Source organism: Podarcis cretensis (genome assembly GCF_951804945.1).
Source record: "Podarcis cretensis genome assembly, chromosome: 15".
Taxonomy (NCBI): Eukaryota; Metazoa; Chordata; class Lepidosauria; order Squamata; family Lacertidae; genus Podarcis; species Podarcis cretensis.
The window spans coordinates 14,240,092-14,247,599 of NC_137185.1; the positions used below are offsets into that span (position 1 = coordinate 14,240,092).

The 7,508-nt window shown below is 50.4% G+C and overlaps 1 long non-coding RNA gene across 1 annotated transcript; it reads left to right on the forward strand.

Annotated features, from left to right (window-relative positions):
- The first annotated feature begins 86 nt into the window (after positions 1 to 86).
- On the forward strand, positions 87 to 7,449 carry LOC307204463. Its single transcript, XR_013833700.1, has 2 exons — positions 87 to 924; positions 7,419 to 7,449. It is a non-coding gene; the product is annotated as an uncharacterized lncRNA (long non-coding RNA).
- Positions 7,450 to 7,508: the final 59 nt, after the last annotated feature.

Below are 7,508 nucleotides of genomic sequence, written 5' to 3' on the forward strand. Positions count from 1 at the left end.
TTTTTGAGGGTTTTTTTAAAAGAAAAAATTGCAAATTACTGCAGAATCAACTGAATTTAAGATTGGAAAAATAGGAAATGGTGAGAAATGAAATGGACTCATAATACTGCATCACTGTGTTCAGAGATGTTACTGACTCAGTTCCAGCTGCTTAAACATAGGACTTCAGCCTGTGGGTTGGAACACCCAGGTGGGTCACAAGGCTATCCCAGATGACCAAACCAAAGAAGCACTACCTGTAGTGACCGAGCTAGAAAACGTTCTCATTTTACCAATTTCTATGACTGCCTCAAAGCAGCAGGAGAAGGGCAAGAGCCTTTTTTCAACAGGATATTTCTGGCCAACTGTATGCCCCACCTTCCTTTGCCCCTAGTGAGGGAGCTCTCTATGAAGCAGGGACATATTCTGTTCACTTCCTAGTCTTTTTCTGCAGCTTTCCAGACTTCTCCCAGGATGGAAGTCTGATGGGGGCTAGAATGCAGATGGGGCCACTGCAGCGGGTTGCTCAGTTGCCCAGCGGTTGCAGTCATAGCAGCAGCTGGGGGCCCCAGAAGTGATGGCAAATGTCTGACCACAGGAGGTGAGAGTTAGAAGGAGCAGGTACATCATCACCCTCATTCCACTCCCTGCAACTTGAAATAGGTCTGGGTCAAGGAAGAAGTTCCTTGCTGCTTTTCGTTCCGTAGAATGTTACGGGTCCCTTCCACCTCTACAATTCTCCGACCCTATGAAAGTAGAACACAAGGTCACTTGAGTCGCAAGCTGGTTGTCATACAGCATGTCCTCCTTTTTCCAGACTCTATAGACCTGGCTGTCGCTCCGGAGGAGTCAGAAGAGGAAATAAAGAGGCAGTGAGAGGGGTAATGGATTAATTTCTTGGTAGCCCGCAAGCGATGCTGGCCAACTTGTCTGCTGGTCCTAGAGGTGAGTCCAGCAGGATTGAAGTCTGTGCAAGCTCACTCTGGCTGCTGACTAAATGTTCTCTCTTTCTCTCTCTCTCTCTCTCTCTCTCTCTCTCTCTCTCTCTCTCTCTGTGTGTGTGTGTGTGTGTGTGGTCTACCTCATATGGTGGTTGTTTTAACACAGCTGTGTTTTTAAAAGGTGGGGGAGGGATCTTGGATGCTTTGGATTAAATCCTTCAACATCACTGCTTCTTAGTGGCTTGTTTTGGCTTCTAGGGGATTGTTGTTAAATGAGTAAGAGAGTAAAGGCAAAACTTAGGAGGATACACAGGATGCTAGAAAGAGCCAGAAGATAATAATCAAGACAAGTCATATGCAATCTAATTGAGAGTCCTGCCTTGCAGGGGGTTGGACTAGATGACCGTTGGGAGACCTTCCAACTCTACAGTTCTGACACCAATCACAGGAGCCCCACTGTCCTATGAGATGCGCCATCAATTGGGCAGTCCACCAACTCCCCACTTGAATCTAGAGATTTCCCAAACACGACCCCCTCTTTCTGAAGCCATACTTTTCTCGATAGCAGAGCTGAGGAATCTTTTTCAGGCTGTGGGGCTACATTACTTCCTGGGGAAATTCCTGCGGGCTGGGTGTGGTGATGTGGTCCAACATACACACTGCTCTCCATCTCCCATCTAGCCATGCGATCACAGATGGGGGCAAATTCTGGCTCAGCGAGGGTGCAAAGCAGGGTGTGGGTGAGGGTTGCAGCCTGGGAAGCACCCTGAGGGCTAGCTAGAAGTCCCTGGAAGGCCACATTCAGCCCCCAGGCCTGGTGTTCCTCAGCCCTGCTCTATAGGTGTAAGTTGTAGTGGCCAGCACAGCAGTCCTGCAGCTGCATAAATCAAATGTTGTGGCCAGGGAGGAACCGGTTTCAGAGCCCCTTGAAAAACTGCTTGGTATGCGCTTGGCTGGCAGAGAAATTTCCGGTCCGAGGAAGCAGGTTGCTGCAGAGCAACCAGCTTGTCAATAGGGGGTCAAGGAGGGTCAACAAACTGGCATGTTGCAACATGATGGAGGACAAAGGATGGCAAACAGCCCTTTCCATTTCTTTGGCAGAAGCAGAACCGGCAACGGCAAGGAGGGCTCCTTGCAAGTCAGGCCTCGACCGAGAAACAGAAAGCACAGCAGGAACACTGTGTGGTTGGTTGTGGTGATGGTTAGGGAACCCCTGGAGCCCACTACTTCAGGAGCATGAAATATTATCATCCTAAGATGAGGGGTGGGACGCGGGTGGCACTGTGGGTTAAACCACAGAGCCTAGGACAGAAGGTTGGCGGTTCAAATCCCTGCAACGGGGTGAGCTCCCATTGTTTGGTCCCTGCTCCTGCCAACCTAGCAATTCGAAAGCACGTCAAAATGCAAGTAGATAAATAGGTACCGCTCCGGTGGGAAGGTAAATGGGATTTCTGTGTGCTGCTCTGGTTCGCCAGAAGCGGCTTAGTCATGCTGGCCACATGACCCGGAAGCTGTCTGCGGACAAACACCGGGTCCCTCAGCCTATAGAGCGAGATGAGCGCCAACCCCAGAGTCGGTCATGACTGGACCTAATGGTCAGGGGTCCCTTTACCTTTTTTAAGATGAGGGATGAAGGTGCTTGCTGCAGCCACCACCATTAATGCAATGGCAAGGCCTCCAATCAGGTGTGGGGAACTGTGGGCTCTCTAGATGTTGCTGAAATGCATCTCCCATCAGCCCCTGCAAGCAAGGATAGTGGGTGCTGCTGTTTGGGAACATCTAGAAGACCACAGATCCTCCCCACACCTGCATTAGGTTCATGGGTAAATAAAACACAAGAATGGGGAGAGGAAGGATTGGGCATGCTAGTCCTCTCCACTATCACCAGAGGTGCAGCAATCTGGGCTGGCAGGGGGCTGAAGACCCTTTAGTATTTCTCCAGCATCACAGAGGCACCCAATCAGCAAGGAAGGGAACCTTCTTGACCACTGAGAATAAGTTTTCTCACCCTTTGTGCTGATGGGAGCCAATCAGGGTGGAAGGAGGCGCGTCAGTCACAGAGGACGAGTTCCTGGGGTCACTCTGGACAAGGTGTGAGGGGAAAACACCGAGGAGTTGTTTGTTCTGTTTGCTCCAAAGCTAAGCATTTAGGAATCCTGAAAACACAAGGGGTGTTTCAGTTTCAATGGAATCGGGTGCAAATTATGTTACGTACAATGGAACTTCAAGGAGAAGTCACTCTGAAAGACAGTATTGGAGCACCCAAAGCATTTGCCCAGGTCCATGCACAGAAAATAGTAAAGGGTAAATGGACCCCTGACCATTAGGTCCAGTCGTGGCTGACTCTGGGGTTGTGGCGCTCATCTCGCTTTATTGGCCGAGGGAGCCAGCGTACAGCTTCCGGGTCATGTGGCCAGCATGATTAAGCTGCTTCTGGCGAACCAGAGCAGTGCACGGAAACGCCGTTTACCTTCCCACTGGAGCGGTACCTATTTATCTACTTGCACTTTGGCATGCTTTCAAACTGCTAGGTTGGCAGGAGCAGGGACCGAGCAACGGGAGCTCACCTCGTCATGGGGATTCGAACCGCCGACCTTCTGATTGGCAAGTCCTAGGCTCTGTGGGTTAACCCACAGCGCCACCCGTGTCCTTTTACAAAAAATATAAGGTAAAGGTAAAGGTACCCCTGCCCGTACGGGCCAGTCTTGACAGACTCTGGGGTTGTGCGCCCATCTCACTCAAGAGGCCGGGGGCCAGCGCTGTCCGGAGACACTTCCGGGTCACGTGGCCAGCATGACGGAAACGCCGTTTACCTTCCCGCCAGTAAGCGGTCCCTATTTATCTACTTGCACCCGGGGGTGCTTTCGAACTGCTAGGTTGGCAGGCGCTGGGACCGAGCAGTGGGAGCGCACCCCGCCGCGGGGATTCGAACCGCCAACCTTTCGATCGGCAAGCCCTAGGCGCTGAGGCTTTTACCCACAGCGCCACCCGCGTCCCTTCTATACAAAAAATATAGACCTAGCTAAAAGGCAATATGCGGAGATCTGCATTGATTGTTGCTATTTTTGCAGAATTATAGGATTATTGCATAATCTTAGAGGGTTGTATCATCTTAGAAGTGGGTGTGACTGTGACTATCATGGACATTATATTCTTAATTCACCACTACACCGTGCTTATCATTGCAGCCCTCTGGGAGTTGGAGGGCAAATTTCTACCCTACATGGATATGGCAGGCTCTCTGCGGCAGATGGCTGCCCTCTAACTCACAGGGGGCTGATGGGAGCTGGGAGGGGGCCGAGCTGCTGCGCTCATCCCCATTCTCCCTGCTTGCATGCTCTACTTACTCATGAGTAGGGCTTGTGGCAGGGATGAGGGGAAACCGTGGCCCTACATAATTGCTGTATGTCACCCCTGACCACTGGTGCTGCTGGCTGGAGTCCGTGGGAGTTGAGACTCCGAAACATCTGGAGGGCCACAGATGTTTCTCATTCCCTTTTTATAAGTGTCACAGGCCTCTGTGTGTACTTTTCAGCCACAGACCAAGACCACTGTCCAACTTGGGTTTCAGGATGAAGGTATTATTTGTATATTTATTTCCCATCCTTCACCCTGATGTCCCAGGACAGGTTACAGCAATAAAACACAGTATTAAAAACAATTTTAAAAACTTACAACCATAAAATGAGTCGTAAAAATACCGTATTTTTCGCTCTATAACACGCACCTGACCATAACACGCACATCGTTTTTAGAGGAGGAAAACAAGGGAAAAAACATTCTGAATGAAACAGTGGATGTATCATTTTTGTGCTTCATGCTGTGGCCACAGACATGTGATCTGATGGTGAATTTGGGATGACCCAATGCAAAGATCCTGAGGATCCATGTAGATCCATGCTTTGTAACCACATTTTTGCACCATTGCAGCCCCAGGCAACAGTGGGTGCGTGATTTTGGGGGGGCAGGCTGTAGCCATGGACATGCTACGTGCTCTAATGGTGAATTTGGGCTGACCCAATGCAAAGATCCTGAGGATCCATGTGGATCCATGCTTTGTAACCACGTTTTTACACCATTGCAGCCCCAGGCAACAGTGGGTGCGTGGTTTTGGGGGAGCAGGCTGTAGCCATGGACATGCTATGTGATCTGATGGTGAATTTGGGCTGACCCAATGCAAAGATCCTGAGGATCCATGTAGATCCATGCTTTGTAACCACATTTTTGCACCATTGCAGCCCCAGGCAACAGTGGGTGCGTGATTTTTGGGGGGCAGGCTGTAGCCATGTACATGCTATGTGCTCTGATGGTGAATTTGGGCTGACCCAATGCAAAGATCCTGAGGATCCATGTGGATCCATGCTTTGTAATCACGTTTTTGCACCATTGCAGCCCCAGGCAACAGTGGGTACGTGATTTTGGGGGGGCAGGCTGTAGCCATGGACATGCTATGTGATCTGATGGTGAATTTGAGGTGACCAAATGCAAAGATCCTGAGGATCCATGTGGATCCATGCTTTGTAACCACGTTTTTGCACCATTGCAGCCCTGTTTTTGCATCAGATCATTGCTATGTGATCTGATGGTGAATTTGGGGTGACCCAATGCAAAGATCCTGAGGATCCATGTGGATCCGTGCTTTGTAACCACGTTTTAAGTGGGGAGGGAAGGAAAAATATAGAAGGGACAAGGAGCACGAGAGGGGTGTGCGGAGAAGCAGCTGGCTAACAATGCAGGAGAGGGGTTTAAAGGGGGGGGGAAGGAAGGCAAAAGTCCACCCACCCACTCAAGCCAGCCCTCTCTCTCTCTCTCTCTCATCTGCATGTTTTCCGCTGCCTGCCGAGTCCCCAGATGCAGCAGCAGCAGCAGCACCGGAGCAGGGATGCTCTGCTTTCCTCTCTACTTGCCTGGAGGGGAGGGGTTGCCTGGAGGGGAGGGGATTTCACTGCTCTTTGTTCCGTCTGAGCAAACAGCAACCGAAACAGAACAGGGTGGGCAGTAAGACCCTGAGGCAGAATGCAGGAAAGCAGCAGCCTCCTCTCCTCCGTGACGGCGCAATATGATTTTTGCCATGCACTTGGGACAAACGGCTCCAGGGACCACACATTCGCTCTATAACACGCACAGACATTTCCCCTTACTTTTTAGGAGAAAAAATCTGTGTGTTATAGAGGGAAAAATACGGTAGACATCTCAAGTGTCAAAAGCCAGAGTAAAGAGCTACATCTTCAGCATCCTCTGAAAGTTGTATAATGAAGGCATAAAGTGCACCACAGCTTAGGGGCCACCACAGAGAAGGCCCTCTCCCCCCTCTCTCCCCCCCTAGAGCCTCTGAGGGTGCAGGAACCACCAAGATGACCCCCTCTGCCAAACTCAGCACACATGCTGAAAACTGAGGCACCTGCAGAAGTCTTGCTGTGATGGAACTGCCAAAGGCAGCAAAGTGCTAGAAACCCCATGAGGTACTGGGTAGAAAAGAGTTTTGTGGCAGTGTGGTACTAGGCAACAAAGACTGAGCGTTCATGCTGAAGCTTCAGATTCAATGCTGTGTTCAGCTGTGACGCTTCTGCTGGGCCCTTTCCCTCACCCATTTGTTGCAAGGCTGCAGCGGGACTGTGACTTCCTTTGCACATGGAAACACATTACAGCAATGCCAAACGGAATAATGCCAAGGTTCTGCAACAGGTCAAGGAGATGTGATCACCCATAAAAGAGGCACTGCCAACAGGCAAGGAGAGGTAAGAGATGAACAGCTCCTGAAGATGTAGTAGCCAATGCACAGTAGCTCAAGATCCTGAGGGAGAAGATTTATGTTGATGGTCAGTCCGCACTAACTCCTCAAAGGCTCAGCTGCAGAGGAGAAATGACCTCTGGAGAGGACTGTGAGGTGGATGCCTCACCTCAAAAAGTGCTCTTGTGATTGGGTCCTGCTTGTGGGCTTCCCATTGGTGCATCTGGTTGGCCAATGGGATAACAGGATGCTGGACTGATGCAGGATGCTCTTCTTAGGTTCTGTCAGGAATTGGACTCAAGAGGATGAGATGGAGTAGGATGAGTACAGTGGTACCTCTGGTTACGTACTTAATTCGTTCCGGAGGTCCGTTCTTAACCTGAAACTGTTCTTAACCTGAAGCACCACTTTAGCTAATGGTGCCTCCTGCTGCCGCCGCACTGCCAAAGCACAGCAAAGTTCTTAACCTGAGGTACTATTTCTGGGTTAGCGGAGTCTGTAACCTGAAGCGTCTGTAACCTGAAGCGTATGTAACCTGAGGTACCACTGTAGTGGAGATCACCCTCCCCCAATTCTCCTGACACTGCAGGAGAGGGGGAAGGAGGCATTGAATTACAACAGGGCTTTGAGGAGTTTGAGGGAGGTCACAGCTCAGAGATAGACGAACAGAGAAGTTGGGCAGTGTTGGAAGAAGTGGGGAGGACTGCAGAGGAGCAGCCAAATGACATGTTGTCACTGGAGAGTATTTCTTATCCCCCTTCTGCCAGAACGCGTCGTTCATTGAGAGTGCAAGAACAATGGAATCAGAGACATTTGACCACCGTATGGGAAGGTGCTGTTGCTAGGAAGGAGGGAGG